Genomic DNA, 6,827 nt, shown 5'->3' on the forward strand with positions numbered 1-6,827 from the left:
ACAACCCCTGCGATACTGGGATAATATCATCCTCTCCCCCTGAATATAAGAAACAATATCACAGGAGGATGTATACCCCCTGTGATATTGGGAGTAATATCATTTTCTCTCCCTCTGGATATTCAGAACAATATCACAGTGGGTGTGTATACCTCCTGCGATATTGCCACTAGTATCATCGTCTCCCTCCCAGGATATAAGGAACAATATCACAAGGGGGTGTACACCCCCTGCGATATTCGGGGTAATATCTTCCACTCCCCCGCTGGCTATTAGGAACAACGTCACAGAAGGGGTGTACACCCCCTGCTCTATTGGGAGTGATATCGTCCTCTGCGTCGCTGGATATTAGGAACAATATCACTAGGGAGTGTACACCTCCTGCAATACTGAGACTAATATCATCCTCTCACCCCCTGGATATTAGGAACCATATCACAGGGATATGTACACCCCCAGCGAAATAGGAAGAAATATCATCCTCTCCACCTTTGGATGTTAGGGACAATATCACAGGGGAGGTCTATGCCCCCTGCGATATTGGGAGTCATATCATCCTCTCCCACCCAGGATATAAGAAACAAGATGACCGAGGGGTTGTACACCCACTGCAATAGTTTCAATAATGTCATCCTCTACCCCCTGGCTATTAGGAATAACATCATACGGGGTGCACACTTTCTTCAATATTGGGAGTAATATCATCCTCTCCCCCCCCAGATATCAGGAACAAGTTATTATTATTAATATTAATAAATACAATAAAAATTAATAGTAATCATCGATATTAATCACAATAAAGACAGTAAAAATTAATACTGGTTTTGGTTTGAGATTTTTAAAATTGTATAGTAAGCGAAATTCAAAAATGACCCAAAAGTCTTCTGGTACCTGCAGATGGGTCCGCTCTTGGTGTAGGAATTTTTTGGGGGGGCGGTTGGGGGACGGAGCCTCACTCAGTTGCCCAGGCTGGAGTACAGTGGCATGATCTCTGCTCACTGCAACCTCCACCTCCCTGGTTCAAGCGACTCTCCTGCCTCAGCCTCCTGAGTAGCTGAGATTACAGGCATGTGCCACCCTGCCTGGCTAATTTTTGTATTTTTAGCAGAGACAGGGTTTCACCATCCCAGCCAGGCCGGTCTCAAACTCCTGACCTCTAGTGATCAGCCTGCCTCGGCCTCCCAAAATGCTAAGATTGCAGGCGTGAGCCACCGTGCCTGGCCGTGGTGCAGGAATATTTCTGAAGTTTCAGGGAAAACATCTCCCCTCACCAGGCCGCATGTGGATTTGTTGATGCCTGTGGCACAGGGAGTCTCTTGATACACCCTAAGGGGGTCATGGAGCCTTCTCCCCTACTGATGGAGAACTGGAAAACACATTTGTCTCAATTTTCTCTCTTCTATTTTTGTCTAGAGTCTGTTTGCAGCAGGGAAGAGGCCTCTGAATGCACTTCTGTGGGTCAATGAGAGATCTAAAGAAATAACTTCAGTCCTCCTGGGCAGACACGATGCCCACCACACCTCCCCTCCTGTTGTAAGTCACAGAGACAGGCCCAGAGCATTGGTGGGGGTGCAGAGGGGTCCCTTCCCAGGGGCTGTTGGGCACCTGGGACAGATGCCTGCACCTCCACACACTGGTTCAAGAAGCTCCCTCCCTTCCAGACAGCTGGCCTGACCAGCCAAGCTGAGAATCCTACCCTTCTCAGAAATCCCTGCCACCATTCCTCAGGGCCACTGGACCAGCTCCTTGGCCAACAGTCTCCATGCTCGGCCTTCTCTGCCATGTTTAAAAACACCCCTCCAGTATAAACAATGCTGTAATAATTCCAGGACACAATTCCAGAAGAAGGGGTATGGCAGTAGTCACTACAGTGGGGATGGTTAGTTTATCAATGATTTTTTTAGAATTTCTATTACATGTTGATAACAAGAAGCAGACAGATTTTTAGTCAGATGACTTTTTAAAAATTCTCCTCCAGGGCTGGATGCAGTGGCTCATGCCTATAGTCCCAGCTCTTTGGGAGGCCGAGGCGGGCAGATCACCTGAGGTTGGGAGGTCAAGACCAACCTGACTAACATGGAGAAACCCCGTCCTTACTAAAAATACAAAATTAGCTGGGCGTGGTGGCACATGCCTGTAATCCCAGCTACTCAGGAGGCTGAGGCAGGAGAATCGCTTGGACCCAGGAGGAGGAGATTGTGGTGAGCTGAGATCATGCCATTGCACTCCAGCCTGGGCAACAAGAGCAAAACTCTGTATCAAAGAAAAAAAAAAAATCTCAGCTAGGTATGGTGGCTCACACCTGTAATTCCAGCACTTTGGGAGGCTGAGGCAGGTGGATCACCTGATCTCAGGAATTTGAGACCGGCCTGGGCAACATGGTGAAACCCTATGTATACAAAAATTTGCCAGGCATGGTGGTGCATGTCTGTAGTTCCAGCTACTCGGGAAGCTGAGGTGTCAGATTGCCTGAGCCCAGGAGGCAGAAGTTGCAATAAGCCGAGATCACACCACTGCACTCCAGCCTGGACGACAGAGCCAGACCCGCTCTCTCAAAAAAAAAAAAAAAAGACTGTTCGCCCCACCCCAAAACTGCTTTTATATCCCTTTATATGCCTACTCTTTCCTGGTAGATACTGAGAAGAGGAATTACATTTCCCTTTTGATAAGCACTGCCATTCACTCCAAACTCCATTCCAAACTTCTTTTTGCCATCTGCCTTCAAGATTCCTTTATTTACTATTTTCTTCATCTTTCCTGGCCTGGCGTCTTCTGACTCTTTCAAAGTTTCTCTCTGTCTTCCTATACTTTGGACAGACTTGTCCACAGATTTCTGAGCTCCCCTCTCATTTCCACCAGGTCAGTGGTTCCACATACATGTGGATGAATCCAACCAATATCTCTCTGTCACCTCCAGACCCCATGTCCACACACTGGACACCTCCATATGAACTTGCATCTCCCTTTACAAACTAAACTCCCCAGAATTGAGCTGGTCACCCCTTTCTCCTCCCTGCCTTTAACTCACTTTGTTCCTGTGTCCTCACCTCAGTTAAGGGCCAGGGCACTGGCCAACTCCTATGTCAGCCACCACCACCTTAGCCAGCATCTTCACAGCCCTGCCCCACCATCCTGACTTGTCTGGGACTTACCTTTTGTACAGCCAAAAAAGAAAGACAAAAAGGACACAATTCTCCACCCTCATAGGCACCCCCTAACCCAGGTCACTTTTCCTCCTTCCTAGGTCACCCATGCAATGTCCAGGCCAACTCCCTGCCCCAGACTTACCTGAGAACTTGCTTCCATTGTCCCAGCCGCATCCAGAGCTTCCTTCCACATCGCACATCTGATGGCACCCCAGGTCCTCTTCATCAGACATGGAGGCCTCACGGTCCCCTCTGCTTTCCTCCCCAGCATAGTCTCTCTCCACCCTCTCCTCCAGCTCCAAGACTCCCAAAGTTATGGCCCCGTCCAGCCTCCTCTCCAAGATTTCACACCCTTGTGGCCTCCGACCTACAACAGCCTCCGGACTCTCTTGTCAGCTCCTACTCAAGCTTCCCGCCTCCCTTAAACACGGCTGTCTCTAGGGAGCCCTCCCAGGCCGGCCCCACCCGACCAGGGTGTTAGGTTTTGAAGCTAAGGCGAGGGTAAAAGAAACCGAGAGAGAGAGAGAGAGAGGAGGCTCTACAGAAAACACAGGCATATTGCAAAAACCTACGGAGGTAGGGGACCAGCTTAATGCCAGAGCCCACGAGGCTTACAGGTTGGGGCACTTTTGGTATGGGTGGGAGGGCTGTGTGCAATATGGCCATTTTCCGGCAGAGTGTGATAGTGATGTTCTTTGGATCTTTGCGCAGCACGGTGTATACGAATGTTCCTTCAGCTGGGCCTTTGCCGGGTAGGGTATGATAAGAATGTTCCTGTGCCTTGTGGTCAGGAGGTTAGGCGGGATGTTTCTCGTGGCCAGGACCCCGTGGAATGTTTCCCTTTGACCAGGGTCTGAGAAATGGCAGGAGGCTTACAAAATAGTGCAGTTTGGACTAACACAGGGCAGTAGGTTGAGAAACAAATGCAAGTGAATGGCCACCTTGGGGAGGTCGGTGAGGGACGTTGGAGAGAGACTGGGGATCCTTGGGGAGGATGCTGGGAGTCGTTAGGCAATGGCTGGGAGCCGTTGGGAGTTGACTGGGGACCGCTGGGGACTGGCCAGGTACAATTGGGGGCACAGGTGGTCACTGTGCTCACTGAGGGGAAGCCACAAGCACTTACAAGGTGGGACACTCGGGACAACTGGGACCAGAAGGTGGGGGCCAAAGAATAGGGGGCCAGACTTAGTCCCCATCAGGCACCCAAGGGATGAGGAGGAATCCGACTGGAGACTCCCAACCACTCGCCCTTCTGCGGATTCAGCCAGTGGGTGGCAGTGGCCCAGGCTGAGTGAGAGCCGCATCGCCCGGGTGCAGCCTCCTGCTTCAGCCTCTCTGCGATCCGTGGGGTGAGAGCGCCACGCAGGCTGGTCCTGCTGCGCTGTATAGAACACGTAGAGTCCTTGGGAGAGTCTGGCCCGCGCGGGGCTCAGCTTGTCCCCGAGTCCCGGGCCGTGACTGCTCAGAACAAGGAGGCCCTCGCCGGCAGGCTGCTGCATCTGCAGGAGGATCCTGGGATGCTGGACTGGATACAGTTTCCTGTCTTTCTGTGGCTGTTTCCGGACCTGTTTGAGCACAGGTTACAAATTTAGAGGTCGCAGAGGACCTGGGCAGGGAGGGTCTTTGACTTCCCACAGCTCTGCTTTCTCCACTCGCTCACTGGTGGGGAACTGCAGTCCACGTGGCCTCTCTCCACACTCTGCTTTCTTCCTGAAGTCCAGACCTCCATCACCTGTGCCATTCAATATCAGGAAATCCCCTTTATGATTGCCTTTTGTCTTTTCCCATTCCCGGCATGGAGCAGATTGTTGCCCATTATTTGCTTAGGCTTTCCTTTATCCACACTCTTGGATAAACCCTCCCATCCTGATGCTGGGCTTGAACAGATGACTTGCTTTGGTCAAGGCAAAGGTAACAAGAGGAAACTTGACGATTGCATGCTGCTCCTGGAAGCCTGACTCCATATGAGCATGCCGTGACTATGCTGATAGATGACATGGCCCAGCACCCCTAAAGACCACTGAGAGAGAGGCCATGGGGATCAGCCAGCTCCCAGCCAACCTGACCCCAGGTATATGAGTAAGTCCAGATCAGCCAAACCTGGTAGAATCTTTAACTAAATAAGTGCTGTTGATTTGAGGGAGACTGTTATATAGCAGATCATTTACGTGCTACCCAAAACTTAAGATCAAATCTCTTTTCTTTGTTCTCCCTCTACCCCTACCCCTATCTCTCTTTTTGCTTTTCTTTAATGTTTTACTATTATTATTATAGAGATAGGGTCTCCCTATGTTGCCCAGGCTGGTCTTGAACTCCTGGGCTCAAGTGACCTGCCTGCCTTGGCTTCCCAAAGTGCTGGAATTACAAGTATGAGCCATTGCACCCAGCCAGTACCTCTGTCTCTGTCTTGACCCTGTTACTCTGAACACCAAGCCTGGAGGAGGCCCAGTAAGGTTTCTAAAGAAGTATTTCCCAACATTTTTCACATAGACTCCCTGCATCAGAATTGCCTGGAGAACTTTTTGGAAATACTGAATCCTGGGAATTCAGGGAATCTTTGGAAACGTAGTATGAGAAACTTCGATTTGACCAGTCCCATTGTCTGGAGAACACGTTTTAACAGTTCTCCTTCCTCATTTAAAGTTGTTGCAGTTGTTGCCCCAGTCCCTTGGCACCATCCAGACAGTGACCTAAGAAGATAACCCTGGGGAATCTGGAGGCCGTCATCAACACAGCATGCTCTGATGAGAGCTGGGAAAGTCCGTCTTCCCATCCCCTCCCGTTCTCAGGTTTAAGCCACTCCAGGGCTGACTCACAGAACCAACCTTCTCTCCAGTTGATCCTCATGACACAGGAACTTCTGAAGCCTGAAAATGATGCTAGAGGAACAATCAAGGTAAGGTCTTGAGAAATGCTCTTTCCATGCTTGTCTTTGCATTCAGATATTAACTAAAGGGAAATGAATTTTACAATAGTTCCCCCTCTGCAGTGCTCCAGAGCTTGTTCTTCTAAGAAAAAAGGCTCAGGACTCAGGCCCTGAAAAGAATAAAATCGACTTTCTCACCACCTTATATTTCTCACCACCGCACCTCCCTCCTCTACAAAGTGAGCTCCTTCGAGAGAATTTAGCCTAGGACTTTCTGTCCCTGCTTTACCTCACATGGACTCTTTCCAGTACTGGTTAAGGATGAGTGCTAAAAAGACCTTGCAGCTCCACAGCCAAGACCCCACAGGCTATGTGCTTATGGTTGGAACACCAAGGACAAAGGGCTGACTTCAATGACTTCTAACAAAGATTATATGAGCCTGTGAAGGTCCTGTGATGTCCTGACCCTCAAAATCCAACTCCTGTGTAGGGTTTCTCTACATCAAACTTAGATTAGTCAGTCGTGTTCACTTTAAGCGAGAGCTTTTCTGCCAAAGGCCTTGACAGACACCACTGGGCTGTGTCCTTAACCACTAAGATTTAGCCACAACTAAGGTGGCACAAGGCAGCTTCTTAAACCCCCACAAGTTGCATACAAAGACATAAAAACAAGCAAGGAAAATAGAATTATGATGAAGGCCTGGTTGTGGTGATGGCCACAGGTCATGGAGGACCAGGGACCACCCTTTTTGGTTTTTAGTTTACTGAGACAGCATCTCACTGTTACCCAGACTGGTGTGCAATGGCACGATCTT

Source organism: Mandrillus leucophaeus, unplaced genomic scaffold, assembly GCF_000951045.1.
Source record: "Mandrillus leucophaeus isolate KB7577 unplaced genomic scaffold, Mleu.le_1.0 Scaffold595, whole genome shotgun sequence".
NCBI classification, from domain to species: domain Eukaryota; kingdom Metazoa; phylum Chordata; class Mammalia; order Primates; family Cercopithecidae; genus Mandrillus; species Mandrillus leucophaeus.